The following is a 19,066-nucleotide window of genomic DNA, read 5'->3' as shown; positions in this document are numbered from 1 at the left end:
AGCCTCGTTTGTTGACCCATTTAGTATATCATCCCTTCTCACAACTGGAATTGATTCTTTAAGCTTTAGTGCTAACCACCACCAGCTCCCCCCCCCGCCTTTTATCTCCTACTCTAACATGTCTGAAGACTCTGTAACCAGGGATATTAAGCTGTCAGTTTTGTCCCTCCTTTAGCCAGGTCTCCGATATAGCAATGACATCCCGCTGCCTTGTGTCTACCTGTGCCCTTAACTCATCTACCTTGTTTGTAATACTCCTTGCATTGAAGTATAAACAGTTTAACCCCATAAATTTCCCTTGCTGGACACTTTTTAAACTTTGCTTCTCCTGTAACTCCATGTCTATCACAACATCCTAGCTAATGTTCTACCTCCATTTTTCTGATCTGAATCTGACCTATCAGATCCTACTCCTGGGATCCCATCCCCCAGCCACACTAGTTTAAATAATCCCCAACAGAACTAGCAAAAGCCCCCGCAAGGACCGCCCGGTTTGTACAGGTCCCATCTCCCCCAGAATCGGTCCCAGTGCCTCAAGAATCTGAATCCCTCCCGGCTACACCATCTCTCCAGACACGCTTTTGGTCTGTTCTCTTATTCCTGCTCTCGCAGCACGTGGAACTGGGAGTAATCCTGAGATTACAACATTTGAGGTCCTGCATTTTAATTTATCTCCTAACTTCCTGTACTGAGCTTGCAGGTCCTCATCCCTTAGTTTACCTATGTCGTTGGTACCAATGTGTACCACGACCACTGGCTGTTTACCTTCCCTCCCCAGAATGTCCTGCAGCCACTTCGTGACATCCTGGACCCTGGCACCAGGGAGGCAACATACCATCCTTGATTCATGTTTGCAGCCACAGAAGCGTCTGTCTGTGCCCCTAACTATTGAATCCCCTATCACTACGGCCCTGCCACTTGTTTTCCTCCCACCCCTCTGAGCAGCAGAGCCACCCACGGCGCCATGAACTTGGCTGTTGCTGCTTTCCCCTGAGAGGCCATCACCCCCAACAGTATTCAAAGCGGTATATCTGTTAGAGAGGGGAATGACCACAGGGGACTTCTGCACTACCTTCCTGAGTCTTTTCCTGTTCCTGATGATCACCCATTCCCTTTCTGCCTGTGTATTCTTCACCTGCGGTGACCACCTTGCTAAACGTGCTATCCACGACTTGCTCAGCATCGGGGATGCTCTACAATGAATCCACCTGCAGCTCCAGCTCCGAAATCTGGTTAACTAGAAGCTGCATTTGGACACACCTTCCTCACACATGGTCACCAGGGACGCTGGAAGCACCCCTCATTTCCCACATCCAGCAGGAGGAGCATATCACGGGTCTGAGTTCTCCTGCCGTCCCTCTCGATTAAGCTAGTTACTCCCTTAAAAAATACGCTAGCTCGGGGCCTTATTTATGTTAGCTAGGAACCTTGTTTCTTGACTAATTATATTTGCACAGTACTACTCTATACTTTTTTTTTTAGCTCCTACCTCAGTGTTAAGCAATGAATTACATTAATAGATTAAAAAAAACTCATCAGGATTTACTCACCAATCAGCTGCTTTTTAAAAAAATCCACTTTCAGAATAGTGTCCCTCGCAGGCCTGGTGCACTCCTGAAGGTACTGCCTCTCCCTCTCTCTCTTTTTTTTTGGTTTGAAGAAGCGGGAGGGATGGAAACACTACAGCGATGTAATGTTTGGGGCTATTCTGTTCTTTGACAGTGGGTCCTCCTTGATCTCCTTCTGAGTTGCATTGACTGTGCTGACTTCTCCCAGAATGCTTCTCAGTCACTTCTCACTACCATCCTCTTTCAGATGCTCTTCCTCCTGTTGAGTGCCAGGGTCCTTCTTGATTCCCTTCTGAGTTGCGGTGACTGCGCTGACTTCTCCCAGAATGCTTCTCAGTCACTTCTCACTACTGCCCTCTGTTGGATGCTCTTCCTCCTGTTGAGTGCAAGGGTCCTTCTCAATCCCCTTCTGAGTTGTGGTGACTGCACTGACTTCTCCCAGAATGCTTGTCAGTCACTTCTCGCTACCGCCCTCTGTTGGGTTAGACAGATTTTTGATTTACAGGGGAGGCAAGGGTTATAGGGCACACGCAGGAGAATGGAGTTGAACCCATAATCAGGTTAGCCATGATCTTATTGAATGGTGAAGCAGGCTCAGGGACCCCAATGGCCCACACCTGCTCCTGTTTCTTATGATCCTATATTCTTGCAATCTATGCATGCAGTTCACAGTGTAGATCACTGGATAGTATTCAAGGCTCATAGTAGATATTTGGCCTCCTTAGCCCTATAAATAGAGACATTGAGTACAAAAGCAAGGAGTTATGGTGAACCTTTAGAAAACACTGATTCGGTATCAGTTGGAATATTATGTCCAATTATAGGCAACACACTTTCGGAAGGATGTGAAAATATTAAAGAGGGTTCAGAAAAGATTTCAAGAATAGTTCCAGGAATTAGGGACTTCAGTAAGGGGGTTGATTGGAGAAGCTGGCACTGATCTTCTTAGAAAAGAGAAGGGCCAGAGGAGATTTGATAAAGGTGTTCAAAATCAAGGGAGGTCTAGACAGACTAGATAGGGGAAAACTGTTCCCTTGTCAGAAGGATTGAGAATCGGAGGACACTGATTTAAGGCTGTTGGTAAACTTTTTTATACTAAGTGGTTAAGACTTAATATACTGCCTGAGAGAGTGGTGAAGACAGATTCAATCGTGGCTTTCAAAAGGGTTTTGAATATCTGAAGAGAAAAAATTTGCAGGGCTATGGGGAAAAGGCAGGATAGTAGCAGTATCTGAGTTGCTCTTGCAGAGAACTGGCATGGACATGCTGGGTCAAATGGCCTCCTGTTCTGTAACTATTCTATGATTCCAGCCTGGGAACACTAGGGAGTTATTTTTCACCGCAGATTTCCGGTGATTGGTATGCATAGTGATCGGTCCAGTTGCCTGATTGACAGAAAGCCTGGCCAATTTTGATGGTCCGGCCTCATTTACATGTAATTGGTGGGCTAGTCACATATTAGTAGCTCTTTCATGGTTATGCAAGCTAGTATTTCAAAGAGTAAATATACCTTATAAAGGGAATGTCCTTTCACCCAGAAGAAATAGTGGCTGGTTCTGTGAATTTTTACAGGCTGAATAAGGTGTCTAAGTCATGATTTCCTTTGTTGAATGACACAGGGGTGGTCATCCTGTTGGAGCAACTGAAGCTATGCAGACAGGTTTTCTTCACTTCAAATAGCTTCAAGCTTCTTAAACCGAACAAGAAGCCCTCAATGACATGGCAGAAGTTGTCAAATGCCTGTAACATCATCTTAAGGATAAGGGTTCAGTAAGAGATTCAATGACACGACAAGAACCCTGAGGGTGAGATTGATGTTGTTCCACCTTTCTGCATTTGACCTTGCAACATTACTTTTTCTTGTATCTGTCGTTAGCACTCCAAACTGTTCTTTTCCCCACTCCATTTCCTCCTCCTCCAATCACAGCAGGTCAGTGTATCAATCCCACTTCCTGTTGCTGCTGCCGTCCCAATAGGCATAGGCATAAAACAGCCGTCTTTGTTCACCTGGTCACAATCTGCCAATTGTTTACACGCTTCTCACACCAACCACTCTCGTGCAAATGAACACCTCCATCCTTCTTGCTACATCTCTCTCCCTCAACAGACATTGTAGTTGAAGATGCATTTAAATGCCTCTCTTCACATGAACCACACACTAACATACTCCAAATCATTTTGTTGGAGAAACTAGAGCACAAGGGGAAAATAACCTCAGACATTGGAGAGAATGTCTGCCTCCATACAGGCGGAAAAAGCCATACTAATCTTTGGTGAATCATAGAACCATAGAAAAGTTATGGCACAGAAAGAGGCCGTTCAGCCATCAAGGCAGCTTGAAAAACATTGCTGATGATAAGATTGGAGGCAGCACTCAGCAAAGTGTTTGCCTGTTTTCCCTCTAGCAATCAATATGGTATCCTGGTGCTGCCTAGCTCTGTCAGTCATCTGCTACATAACCTATTAGACCATGCTGACCGTTTTCCCCTCTCTTTGGATCTTCCATCATTCAGATCCTAGGAGAAAAGACAAAGAGGGCAAAAGCCCTCCAGAAGAAGCAGTCTATCCCTCCCCAGCATCAACATGGATATCAGCAGACTAATTGGGATAGATAGTGAGCTAGAAGACTATGCTCAAGGTGATTTATAGAGCAGCTAAGGAAGAGCAGGAGCAAATGAAAAGAGCTCAAGCGATGGCACACCATAGAGCATGACCAAGTCCTTGTTCTAATGTAAAGGATAAAGATGCTGACTTCAAAGGCTTAGCCAACAAAAGAAAACTGCTTGTTATGCACCAGCAATTATTGGTAGCATGGGGCAGCTTGCCTTGGCATGTCTGAGTTTGGAGGAATACAAATGCATCATGCATCAACAGGAGTACTCTGCTGGTTTCCATGGAGCATGTGGTCACCTCTGTGGCTGCTGCAGTCAGGGCTTTGACATAGCTCTCACAGCTTTGATTGGCACTAGATTGACTTTCAGTCAGTCCCTGGGCTTAGGATTTCCAACCCTACAGGATTGGCCCGAAGCCTCCAGGAATTGAAGACCCATCTCCAGGACACTACTGTGTACAATCCTGGAGAAAAATCATCAGCACATTAAAAATTGTTTTGTTGTCACTTTCTTTGAACATTTTTCTTTACCAGATATAAAACTATTGAACCTGGGTGGGGGGAGATGGAAGGGAAAAAGGCTGTTTGGCTGACAGACAAGCACCATCCAATTGGGTAATTAGTCTTGTTGCTTTTCAATTGGCATAGGAAGGCAGTACGTCACAAGGATGGATGTATTGGCCGATGAAAGGCTGGAGCATGGGACAAGTCATGTGATGAAACCTCCAGGAATACAGTTGTCAACCCTACCTGGGCTCTATTATCTCTGTCAGCTTCAAAATCCTGATGTTAGCAAACCAAAACTTGGGCCAGGATTTTCCTGTCCCAAAATGGGACGGAATGGAGGCCTTTTAACCTGCCTGCTCTGGAATCGGCCTGCCTCCGCTCCCACCTCGGGTCTGCTTGATTGGGTGACAAACCCATCTCCAAGCCAATTAAAGCTCCAACTGCTGGAAAATCTTGCTTCCCAGCAGACTGGTGAAGGAGGCAAATTCCCAACCTGGAATTGAACCAACCCTTCTTCTGATTCCCATCTCCGAGTAGGAGATTTGGCCTTTGTTCTGTGCTGTGTGCACAGCATTGATAGGTGGCATCAGTGTCAATGGATGGAGTTTTTTTTTATTTCAGAGTAGATTTGTTCAAATAGTGTAGATGACTGTTAATGTGAGATTGGGCATTTGAATGGATATATAGTACATTTCAGCTGAAACATAGCTCCATCAGCTGCTAGTGTGGAGGAACCTTCCTCTTACTTCATCCCACTCCTTGCTGACCTTGGGCCCTTATTGAATGATGAAATGATCTATGTCTGTATTGGCTCCATTTCCTATCCCTGTTGAACTGCTAAAGTTGTGCAGGCCACCTGGCATCATAGCAATGTAAGGCACTCTTTCTGGCCTTGATTTTGTCCAGACACTGAAAGCGTTTCTTAAGCATGGTAATTTTCTGCTTTATTTTTGCTGTAGCGCTGGATGAATCACTGTGTCTTTGTTCACCTGGGGCAAAAAGTTTCACTGTGTATCAGAAAGTTTTATATAAATGGTCCCCTTTGCTCCCCAGTTGCCAGCCTGTGACCTACACCCTGTTTGCTATAGCTTCCAAGGAACTAGACACATACTGATATGATTTCCCGGTGGTAACTGCACATCAGTTGCACTTTAAGGAAGTGTTCCTATTAAGAAATGGCACCAGCTCCTGTGGTACTTTGATGGTCATGGGTGTTATCAGTGGCAACCTATACTCAGGAAACCCTGCAATTACTGCAAACCCTACAGCACTTGCCTGTCGGCTTGGGGGGGAACTTGGTGTACTCATTAGTCTGGATGAAAAATATATCCATCACCTGTTTACTTACAGGCATGTATTGCTGATTGGCTGATGTGAGCCATGTTCCTGACTGCAGTGTGAATGGAGCCTGAGACAGGAAAATCTAGGGGCAGAAATTACCTTTACTACCACAACCAAAGGACGATAGCTGGTCATATCCTTCAGGAGGCTACTCAGTTCTGCCCTTGCCTGTGCTGTAATTACTTGTGCACATCAGGTTCCTCTTGCTGCTGCCCCTCTTCTTCTTCTCCTCTTTCTCCATCCACAAAGTCCTTTGAACTTGCCAGACCTTCCTTTCTGAAAATGAAATGATTAAAATATAGAATAAAGTAGTATAAAAACCTACAAAGCCAAGAATGCAAGCAAACCACTTTCATGCAGGTTCATGACAAATGAAGGTTTGCAAGTGAACCTTTAAATAGCCCTCCAAATTGTCATTTCTATCTCGTACCAGCTAATATTGAAAAGGCCCATTATTCAGCACAACTTTGGCACAATTAGTCAAAATGGCACTTAAATATCTAAATGAGTCTGCCTTCTTCTTCAGGCAGCGCCTGAATTTATTGCCAAATAATAAGTTTTTTTCTCAAAACCTTGATCTCACCATTTGCTTGATACCAATCTGAGAGTTGTAATTTTACAATTTCCTATGAAATTGTAATACATTACTTCTTTGCAAGCTACAACAACAGTTTGCATTTATACAGCATCTTTAACATAGTAAAATGTCCCAAAGTGCTTCACAGGAATGTTATCAAATAAAATTTGACACCAAGCCACATAAGAAGATATTCAGACACGTGACCAAAAACTTGATAAAAGAGGTAACTTTTAAGCACCATCTTAAAGGAGTAGTGAGAGGCAGAATGTCCAGGGAGATAATTTCAGAGCTTAGGACTTATACATCTGAAGTCACAGCTGGTGGAGCAATGAAAATCAAATATGTATATGAGGCCAGAATTGGAGGAACCAGAGACCTCGGGGGACTGGAGCAAGTCATAGAGATGGAGAGGGACAAAGCCATGGAGTGATTTGAAAAGCAGTATGACAGTTTTTAAACCAAGGATTTGCCCCTCAAGTATCAAAGATAGCTAGCACAGGGCGACAGGTGAAGGAAACTTGGAGTTAAGATAATGCCAGCAAAAATTTGGATGAGCTCAAGTTTGGAGTTAACTTGTACTTCTGGCACATTATTTTCAGCCAGCCATTTTCTTCAAGGGATAGGAGAATTCGGTGGGGGGCATTTGAAGTGGGGGGCTGGGGGGGGTGTGGGTGTGTGGTGTTGGGGGGCGGCGTGAGAGAGGTGGTTTGATGTTGCATGGGGCAGAGATGGTATGTAACAAGTGGCTACCGTTAGCTTCCCCTCCCCCTGCCAAAAGTGAAGCTTACCCTCATTGTATGCTTGGTTGAAACTGTGCTTGAAATTTCCATGGGGATTTTTCTACCTTCATGTAGTTTCATTGAATCCCACAATAACTGTAAATGACCATTTATGCCATTTCTTCAGATTTTCCTCAAATCTGCAGTGGTAAATCGGGGACTCCAGTGGAAATTCTAGCTACGTAGCTCTAAATGGAACTGGATGAAATTCACAGTTTCAGAGTGATCTTAAAACACAGTGTTGTGACTTTTCTGTGGTGATTGGACATATACACGATTTCCATTTAACAAAATGCAAATGTCATGAGTTATCATGTCATGTATATTCTTTAAAGAGTGCAGGAGGAGGAACTGAAGATTACGTCAAGGGAAATATTGTTTTGTACTCCGTAGACGGCAACATTTGGCTATAAAGTGAAGTGCACTTTAGTTTTTCCATGTTCAAGGTAAGGGAATTTTGAGAGACATTCCTCCTCCAATGTGGTCAAATATTCACAATAGTCGTCACCTTGAAGGACTGGTAAATTTCAAAGATTATCAGCATTTGGAATTGAACCTTGTCCAGAAGGGACACGAAGAAAATATTTTAACTGTTACACTATTCAACAAAATTAATTATTTTGGGATTATTATACAGTGAAGCACTGAATCAATGACTGTGAAAAGATAACGATTCCAAGTATTGTTAACATTTCATTTTGATTTATTTTGTGCTTATTAAATGTCTATAAAATGGAAGTTAATCTTTTCTGTTCCAATGTAATATGCCAGTTTATAAAATAAATTTCATTTGCTTAATTCTGAAGAAAATTGCAGTAATAACGCATATGAGGGTTGAAAGCTGGTGAACATTCTCCTTTCAAATTTATGAATACAGTAGTTCTCTAGATATGATAGGTATTTACAACAGCAATAGGCAACAATTTTATAAATTGTTGAAGTTGAAAATGTAAAGCTCAGGTTTATGCTTGGTTCAGAAATGTAGAAAGATTAATCAGAGTTTAAAGTGAATACTTAGTAAAATTATATTCATATATGTTTGTTTTTAGCAACAACAATATATGGCATTTGAATGCAATGACAAGCATGGAACTGTTTTTCTTTTTTAACCCACTCTAAACTTTGTGTCTGCAGCAGAGTACAAGGGTTATGCTACTGCCTTTCTTATTGTGACTTTTAGCAATGAAGCTTGCAGGTCCAATATTTAATATACTGAATACATATATTTTTAACCCAATTTTGGAAGATAATATGCTGCAGTGTAGCCACCTCCAGGTCAATCTATACTTATCATTTATAATGAATGTTCCTGAAAATATCGTCTGAAATAAATGTACAATGACTCAAAATGATGTGTAAAGCAATGTAAATTATTTCTGGTTATGCCCTCTGGGAAGTCCCTTGTGATTGTAACATGATGCATCTGTTTTTAAGCTGTGTAATGTTGATAAAATAGTGAAGCTGAATATGTTGCAAAATCTATTTCCTGCATATAGGTAGCACTAATTTGTTTAAAAATATTGTGCAGAGAGCTTTTTCAAAGTGCTCTAAAGGTACCCAGTGATAATTAAAAGCTACAGCATAAAATTTTAAAAACACTTAAATAGTAACGACTAGTATCATCTGGTCCATTATAGCTACTGTCTCTTGTAGCTAATTACCTAAATATGTTTGTATGTTCATATTGTTCCTCCCTTCCATCACGACACCCAACATTCTCCAGGACTTAATTTGTACGACTCCACTCAGAAGTCTGTTTCAAGTGTTAATCATTCTCTGCTTATATAAGTTCCTGACATCAATGCCAAACTTGGCTTGCACCAGTTTGAACTTGTCATTATTGAATGGCACGCCTTGAAGATGTTGACTGGATTTACCTTTTCTGTATCATTTCATATTTTTGATATTTTAAAAGTCCTTTCTATTATGCCCTTTCATGGATTAAAGAGCCCAAGTTTCTCCAGTCATTCCTCATATTCCAGTCACTTGAAACTTAGGAACCTGGTGGTTTCCTTTGTATCATCTCCAAGGCTTAAATGCATTGTATCCCTTGTGCCTCTGTGAATAAAACTTGGCTTGCAGTATGTTTTGACCAGACTTCACAGCCTTATCAATTATATTGTACTAATTTAGTAATGCAACATTTTGTTTGTAATTAAGCTGCAGCTAGTGCTCATTTTTCAGAAGGGACAGAGAGATGGAAGGAAGGAGGAATTATGTTTCATATAAAGGATTACAATAAAGGTACAGGAAAGGCAGAACATGAGAGTGAATGTTTCTGGACAGTTAAATGAAGGAAACAGTTGGTGATTTTGTGGCAGACTAATATTGAATGCTATTTCACACAGAAGGAAAGAGTACACCTAGGAAGAGTAACATTTTAATAATTACCAGATATTAAATGGAGTTTGGGTAGTGTTAATGCTAGGAGCAAAATAATCGGAAATGGATAGATGGGGTAAGACACTGTTACATGGAATAAAATGTGTTTGGTCTAATGTTTTATGTGAAATTCTTAATTAAGCAACAACAATTTGCATTTATTTATTGCCTTTCAGAACCACAGGATGTCCCAAAGCACTTTACATTGTAGTCACTATTGCAATGCAGGAAGTGTGGCAGCCAATATGCGCACAGTAAGCTCCTACAAACAGTAATGTGATAATGACCCGATAATCTGTTTTTATGATGATGATTTAGCGTAAATATTGCCCAGGACACCATGATAACTCCTCTGCTCTTCTTTGAAATGGTGCCAAGGGATGTTTTACCTGAGAGGACAGGTTTAAAGTCTCATCCAAAAGATGACATTTTTGACAGTGCAGTGGTCCCTTCGTACAGGAGTGTCAGCTTTGAATTTTTGTGTTCAAATTCACTAAACTCAAATGCGAGAGTACTACCACCTCACTCATGACTGAGACTAAGGTTGAAAAACCTAAAACATTCAACAAGAGCCTTATCAATGAAATTTTGACACAGAGCCTCAGAAGGAGATCAGGACAGATGACCAAAAGCTTGATCAAAGGGAAAAGCGAAGTTAAGAGGCAGAGAGATTTAGGGAGGGAATTCCAGAGCTTAGTGCCTAACTAGTTGGGTGCATGGCTTTCATTGCTAGAGATTAAAATCGAGAATGTGCAAGATGCCAAATCTGAAAGAGAACAGCAATCTTGAGGGCTTAGAATGCTGGTGGAGGTTCCAGAGATGTGAATTTTAAAATTGAGGCATTACCTGACTGGCAGCCACTGTAGGTCATCAACCACATAGATAATTTCTGGCCGGGGTTTGGTGCGTGTTAAGCTACGAGCAGCAGTGTTTTGGATGAGCACAAATTCATGGGTAGAATTTTAAGCATCGGCGAGCGGGGCGGGGCCCGCTCGCTGCCCCGTAAAATGACGCGCGGTGACGTCAGGGGAACACCCGATGTCACCGCGCCCCATTTAAATTTTCAGGAAGGTGGGAGCGCAGCAAAATCAGCTGCGCGCCCGCCAACCTGTCAATGGCCAATTGAGGCCATTGACAGGGTCAATTAAATAACTAAAGGACCTGCCTGTCCAACCTTAAGGTTGGCGAACAGGCCAGGAGCCCCGACAGGAACTAGAAAAAACATGAAACCTCATCCACAGGCGGGATGAGGTTTCATATAGGCTTTAAAAAATTTCAATAAAGGTTTTATAAAAATTATGGACTTGTCCCAACTCATGTGACATTGTCACATGAGGGGACATGTTAGGGAAATTTTATTTTTCTATTTTTATCTTCTTTACATTTACAACCAATCTCCCTGAGGCTGCACTTAGCCTCAGGGAGATGAGTGCACTCTTTCGCGCGCATGTGCGAAAGAGCACACTCTCGATTTTGGGATTCCCCCACATACACACAGGGAGCGCATAGCGCTTCTGTGCGAACGTCACACTGGGCGGGCCTTAATTAGCCCACCCACGTAAAATGGTGGTGTGCCTCCGATCAGTGGCGCCGATCGGAAGCGTTCTGTACCCGCCCGCCCTTCAACTTGCCCCCTGACGGGGGGAATATTCAGCCCCATGTAAGGAAAAGATGGGAGGTCAGTCTGGAGTGCATTGGTATAGTCAGGTCTTGAGGTAATAAAAGCATAAATGAGGTATCAACGCAACTTGAGCTGAGTGGGGGCAAAGTCAAGTCCTGTTACAGAGGTGAATGTAGCCAGTCTTGATAATGGTGCAGATATGTAGTTGAACGTTCTCAGGGTCAAACACAATGCCAGGGTTCCAAAGGGCCTGATCCAGCTTCAGACAGTTGCTAGGGAGAAAGATGGAATCAGCGATCAGGGAATTGAGTTTATGTTGGGAACCAAGATAGTGGCATCCTGTGTCTTAAGTTGCAGCAAGTGCTATTCCTTTATCACCCCCGCATTCGCTGACTTACATTGGCTCCAGGTTAAGAAAAGTTTTGATTTTAAAATTCTTATCCTTATTTTCAAATCCCCCCATGGCCTTGCCCCTCCCTATCTTTGTAATCTCCTCTAGCCCTGCAACCCTCTGAGGTATCTGCACCCCTCTAATTCTTGCCTCTTGAGCATCCCTAATTTTAATTGCTGCACCATTGGTGGACGTGCCTTCAATTGCCTAGGCCCCAAGCTCTGGAATTCCCTCCCGACACCTCTCTTCCTCACTTTCTTCCTTTAAGACATCCTTAAAACATACCTCTTTGCCCAAACATTTGGTCATCTGCCCTAATATCTCCTTATGTGGCTTGGTGTGATACTTTGTTTTATAGTGCTCCTATAAAGTGCCTTTGGACATTGCATTATGTTAAAGGCACTATAAAATATAAATAGTTGTTGTTCCCAATATTTGGTTGGAGGAAATTTCTGCTTATCCAATACTGGATGTCAGACAAGCACTGTTAAAGCATATGTTACAGCCTGTGGAAAAGACCCTATCAAAGGCTTTCTGAAAATCTGGGTAAACCATATTTTAAAGCTTTTCAAATTCTATCTGGGATGTCAATTTCTCAAAAAAAAAGTTGAGGAGATTAATCAGGCAGGATCTTTGCCTTATGAAGCCTTGTTAGATTCTGTTTACTAGTTAGATGCATTAGTCTTCCACACCAGCAGCATAATGTGGTCTTGCATTCGATATCTCTATGGGTAGTGGTAGAGTTTTTCCTCTCCTAACCCATCAAAAGGTGCGGTGGAATGATTTGGGAAGTGGATCATTTCAGGTAGGCATCACTGTATAGATATTTTAGGAAGGATAGGAAATAGTAAATGTTGACAGGTGCGTAAAAGGGTATATCTCTGACATAACACGCCTGCTGACTCAGAAGGTTGAGTAATTGATGTAAAAACAACAAAAATTATGCAAAATATTATTCAGTCATTGTTGTAATGCTGTTTTTATATATATGATTTTTTTCTTTTATTGTGGTTAATAAAGTTAATGAATGCACTATGCTTTGTCTTCTTAAATTTGCCACATTTCTGACTTCGAAGAGTAGGGCAATAAAATAAAACTTAGCTACTGTGGGACAGTGAATCTTAAGTTTTCAGTTGTCTGCTTCTATACCAACTCCCCCATTTGTGTCTGTGATGATTTATTTGAAAATGAAATCCCTCTGCTATAACAGACCAGCAGGCTCCTCCAGTGGACGTTCCAATGCCTTGACAGATCTGCATATGTACTTCAATAAAGCCCAAACGAGTGCCAAACTTTATAATTGTGTGCTGTATCATGCAATAACTTTGCCTTGGAAAGGAGTCAAATGTTGGGAGCTGAAAGAGGAGGAACAAGAAGAAGGGGATGAATAAGTTTAGGCTGCAGAGAATGAGCAGGGCCCAGCAGTTCTGTCAGCTGCCAGAGCTCTCAAGCTCATTGATGACAAATCTCATGCTTCTTTCCCTTCTCCACTGCAGTCTCTTTATCTATCTAAACCAGTCCTCACACAACTGCATCTAAATGCAATCACACAGTTCAACTTCATGGGTGTTGCCCTTGCATTACTATAAAGAATCCAAGCTAAAAATGCTGGACAAATTACCACCTCCTCCTCCTTTAGCGCTATCTCATCTAGAGTTTCAGAATCTGAATTGGAAGATGAGAAAAGGTTAGCAATTAGTTGCAAGGGTAAACAGAGACAGAAGAGCGACTGATGAAAGCAGAACCCCATTGCATGCATAATATGAGTGTGCAATTTCAATGAGAAGGGAAAGAGGTTGAGTTGGGAAAAGTAAAATTAAGGCCTACTCCAGAAGCCACAGTCTTAGCATACACCATGACAACTATGTCTATTGCTGTCTCTTCCACAGAGGACAGAGTAATGTTGGGCTTCTTCCTCTCGCGGTCTGGTCCCTTTATATTGTTTGTACCAGCTTCTACTGAGAAAAGAAGGGAGTTAGTATTAGCCTGGTGAGATGTCATGAGGATGTGCAAATCAGATTAGAATAGTGTTGCTGCTGTGTGAAAGATGGAAAAGGTGTGGGGAGCTGAAAGAAGCGATTCTCAGTGCGGAAATAGCAGCAGAAGAAAGTGGAACGAAGTGTGCTGGAGTGATTGAAGGAGAGTGCAGGAAAGTGGGGCAGGTGTGATTGCTGCGACAGACCCAGGCTCCTGGAATCACCTGAACCTTATGGAAGCATCATGTCATTAAACTTTCCACTTTTATTTTACATATTTTATTTTATTATTTATTGTGCTAAGCATAACATAATAAAAGGTATGAATTAAGAATCGTACCTTTGTAACCCTTGGCAGGTCCTTGAACTTTTGTCTGCATTGTGGTACTGATCTGGCTCTTTTACGTCTGTCAGCTGTTGCCTGCTGGCCGGAAGATCTTCTCGCCACTGGGTGGAAAAAGGAGGTCCATCCTCATGCCAACCTCCTGCAACACTCCTCCTCCAAAGCTACTGTCTGCTATTTCAGTGGTGTCCAAATTGAAACTTACCCCAGTCATTGTGTACCTCACTTTTAAGAGGTGCTGGCTGGCTGGCTGCCTTTAACTGATGATAGTTTCATGCATACTGTTCCACCCTCCCCAACAAGCAATCTGGCAATGATGAGCACAAGTAGTGCTGAAGGCTCCCTCACATCATAGTATCCAGGCATGGGGCCTAATTTAGTACAGTCCCTGAGTCTTTGCAAACAGGCATCTGGTCAGAGCACACAAACCATTTTGACGCTGTTGCAAATTTAGGCCTAAGAGTTTACATGACTTGTAATGTTATACACGTCGTATGCCTCAGCTTGCCAATATTTTGTCATCTTTATAAATTATCTTTAGGTTGAAGTTTTCAATAGTATCTATTTTCAATGATTGAAGAGTGAAAATCAAAGATCAAGTCACTTACAGCTGTCTCAGAGTCTGAGCTCTACAGCATTGGGCAGAAATTTGCACTGTGCGGGCGGGCGCGCGCCCAACCTACTCCAGTGTAAAATGACATGTAATGACATCGGGTGAGCGTCCCAACGTGATCATGCACTTGCACGATATTTTGACCAGTGGGCACATGTGGGAGATGGCAGCATGCCCACCGACAATTAACAGGCCTATTAAGGCCATTAAAGTTATAATTGAATGAAATTTTTCATTGCCCATTCAACCTTACGGTGGCCTTTGGATTTTTTAGGAAACCTCATCCATGGATGGGATGAGATTTCCAACGGTAATTAAAAGTTAAATAAAAATTTTAAAATTTCATTTATAACATGTCCCTGCTCATGTGACAGAGTCATGAGGGCACATGTTTTTAACATTGCTAAGTTTTTAATTTCTGATTTTTAAAATCTTCAGCTTTCATTGCACACACTCGTGCGCATGTGTTAACTTCTGCGCTCGCCCTCCTCCCATCCCCCCCCCCACTGGTGCTCAGCATTGTAGCACACGTTTCATGCTAGCTGGATGTTAATTGGCTACCCAGCGTGAAATCGATGTCGGGGCCTGATCGCGGTTGGCAGTCGGCTTTGCAGTTGCTGCCGGGCCAGCCCGCCGCACCCGCCCGACGAGTGGAAAATCCTGCCCACTGGTACTGTAGGTGTCTGTGGCCCATGGTGGTTGCCTGATTTCTCACTAGGAAATATAGCTTAGATTTTGCGGTTAGTGGCCAAACTGACCTTATAGAAAGCTTCGCACAAAAATCCAGTGATCTCTGTGGCATGGATTTCCTCTTTCCAAATGCCAGTTTGACTGTGGCACCAAGTCAAGGGGATCTGCAGGCATCCAGCAACAGTAATGTCATCATGCAGGGTAAGCAGCCAATTGCATTGAAGTATTCACATAGTCAGCAACCCAAGAAGTAAAATGCACAGAACTTTTCACTTTACAAATCTTACAGACAGGAAAAGGAATGATGGGTCATATGCAGGGGATTAAGATAGAAGCTGAAATATCACAAAATGTAAAAAATTGAAAATATGTGAATGTTTTTATTATAATGGAGAAAATACAAATATAAAACCAGGTTTTCAAGGACAGTGAGGCTGTTCAGCAATGACTACAAACTTAGTATGTTAAAAATCCAGGCACACCTCATTCAACAAGATGTAACTTTTACAAGGGTTTTTATAGTGATATAAATAGGGTAAAGGGCAAGTTTTCAAGAGTTTGGTGATTTCAACTTGATTGGAGTATGGGGGGGACTTCATCAATGCACCCTATGGGAAAGCGTAATACAAACGACAGCTATTTCTGTTTAACTGCACATGTGCGGACTCCAGCAGTTGCTGTCAGTTTCAGAGGAGTAATGCCAATGAGCACAGACAGTTCTGCTGCCATTACTATTGTAAAATTCAGAGAATCAATTTAAAAAAAACAAGTTTGACTTCAACATTTTCAACAGGACCGGGGCATAAATTTCAAGAAACATAAACCTGAAATCAGAGAACTGACTGGTTAATTGACCTTAAAATCTAGCTACAAAATTCAGGTACAAATGAAAAAAGTTCCATCTAGTCCTACCAGGCTTTGAGTGATCTAAACAACAGTCATTAAAGGGATCACTGGAGGTTGCTCATAAATGACCACAAAGCCATGTCAAAGTTATAATTTTGTGGAGCCAGAAGAAGCTGGAGTGTTGCTCTGGGCTGTGCAAAATTATTATGGCCGGAATATTGCTGCCTACGCGCAAAATGACATTGGGCGTGTGTGCCAATGTCATCACGTGTGATTTCGATATTGTGTTCGGTGGACGCGCACCAGAGGTGGCTGCGTGCCCACCGAACTGTCAAAGGCCAATTAAGACATTAAGAAAATCATTAACATTATTAACACTACTGTCTGTCCGACCCCAAGCAGCCTTCGTGTTTTCCAGGAAACCTCATTCACAGGCGGCATGAGGTTTTCTGAAGGTTTTATAAAATTAATAAATAAATTTGGTGAACTTGACAACCATCCCAGCTCATGTGACACTGTCACATGAGGGGACATATTTACATAATTTTTTACTTAAATTTTTACAAAACTTTATTGCCCATTCAATCTCCCTGAGGCAGCTCCTTGCCAACTCTCTCTTCTCCCCCCACCTGCACAGGTAGCGCTGAGTGCTACGTAATGCACATTATGCTGGGTGGTCCTTACTTGGCCTGCCCATATAAAATGGCGGCGCGCAGCCGATCGCGGGCAGCGATCAGCTCCGTGCCCACCCAGCCCGCCCGACCTAGGTAAGATTCAGCCCCATGTGCTGCTGCTAACCTGAACACAAACACTGCCCCCCACCAGGACCTATCTGCAGGCCAGCTGACAGGAATAGGAATAGATTATTTAGCCCTTGAGCCTGTTAAGCCATTCAGTGAGTTCATGGTTGATCTATGACCTAACTTCATATACAGGCTTTGCCCCATATCCCATAATAACGTTTGTTAAAAAAAAATCTACCAATCTCACTTTTAAAGTTATCCAAGATCTACCATGCATTGCCGTTTCTGGAAGAGAATCCCAAACTTGTACCACACTGGGTGAAGAATGAGGAGGTTCATGGGAATGCACCATGGAGTGGCCATGGGTTCTTAATTTTACTCCTGAAAGGTCTGGGTCTAATATTTCATCAAGACCATAAGATGTAGGAGCAGAAGTAGGCCATTCAGCCTCTTGAGTCTTTTCCACCATCCAGTGAGATCATGGATAATCTGATAATCCTCAACTCCACTTTCCTGCATTTTCCCCATAACCTTTGAATCCCTTACTGAATAAAAATCTGTCTATCTCAGCCTTGAATATACTTAACGACCCAGCCTCTACAGCCTTCTGTGGTAAAGAATTCCACAAATTAATTACCCTCTGAGAGAAGAACTCCCTCCTCATCTCTGTTTTAAATGGGCCACCACTTACTCTGAGATTATGCCCTCTGGCCCTAGACTCTCCCACAAGGGAAAGCAACCTTTCAGCATCTACCCTGTCAAGCCCCCTAAGAATCTTATATGTTTCAATAAGGTTGCCTCTCATTCTTCTATACTCCAGTGAGAACAGGCCCAACCTACTCAACCTCTCCTCATAAGAAAATCCCTCCATCCCTGGGACCAACCTAGTGAACCTTCTTTGGGCTGCCTCTAATGCCAGTATATCTTTCCTTAGATAAGGGGACCAAAACTGTTCACAGTATTCTAGGAGTGGTCTAACTAGTGCTTTGTTTAGTTTTAGCATGACTTTCCTATTTTTATACTTCACTCCCTTCGAAATAAAGGCTAACATTCCATTTACCTTCCCTATTATCTGTTGAACTTGTATGCTAGCTTTCTGGGATTCATGTACAAGGACCCCCAAATCCCTCTGTGCTGGTGCTGTCTGCAGTCTTTCTCTATTTGAATAATATTCAGCTCTTCTATTCTTCCTCCCAAAGTGCATAACCTTGCAATTTCCCACATTATATTCCACCTGCCAAGTTTTTGCTCGCTCAGTTAACCTGTCTATATCCCTCTCTAGACTCTTAGGGCAGAATTTTGCCATCAGTAACCAAGGGGTGGGGCCTGCTCGCCGGCACGTAAAATGACGCGGGATGACGTCAGGTGGAACCCCCGACGTCATCCCACCCCATTTAAATTTTCAGGAAGTTGGGGGAGCAGGAAAATCAGCTGTGTGCTTGCCGACCAATTGAGGCCCCTGACAGGATCATTTAAACAATTAAAGGACCTGCCCGTCCAACCTTAAGGTTGGCGGGCAGGCCAGGAGCCCCAGCGGCAAATAGAGAAAACATGAAATCTCATCCACCGACGGAATGAGGTTTCATGCAGGGTTCTAAAAAGTTTAATAAAGTTTTACTGTAATTTACGAACGTGTCCCATCTCATGTGATATTGTCACATGAGGGGGACATGTTAGGGATTTTTTGTTTCTATTTTTAATCTTTTTCAAAGTGTAAGCGATCTCCCTGAGGCAGCACTTAGCCTCAGGGAGATGTGCGCTCTTTCATGCGCATGCACGAAAGAACACACTCTCGCTTTACGGGAATCCCCCCCGCCTGCACAGGGAGCGCATAGCACTTCCCGCCGGACATCACGTTGGGTGGGCCTTAATTGGCCCGCCCACATAAAATGGTGGCGCGGCGGGGATCGGCTCCCCGCCCGCCGGAGATTGAGTCGGGCCCACCCGACAGGCAGAAAATTCTGCCCTTTGTGTCATCCTCACCACTTGCCTTTCCACCTATTTTTGTGTCATCTACAAACTTGGCAATAGTACATTCATTTCCCTCATCCAAGACATTAATATATATTGCAAAT

The sequence above is a fragment of the Carcharodon carcharias genome, chromosome 11 (genome assembly GCF_017639515.1).
Source record: "Carcharodon carcharias isolate sCarCar2 chromosome 11, sCarCar2.pri, whole genome shotgun sequence".
Taxonomy (NCBI): domain Eukaryota; kingdom Metazoa; phylum Chordata; class Chondrichthyes; order Lamniformes; family Lamnidae; genus Carcharodon; species Carcharodon carcharias.
The sequence above is the reverse complement of the archived record's forward strand: the minus strand, read 5'-3'. Positions refer to the sequence as shown.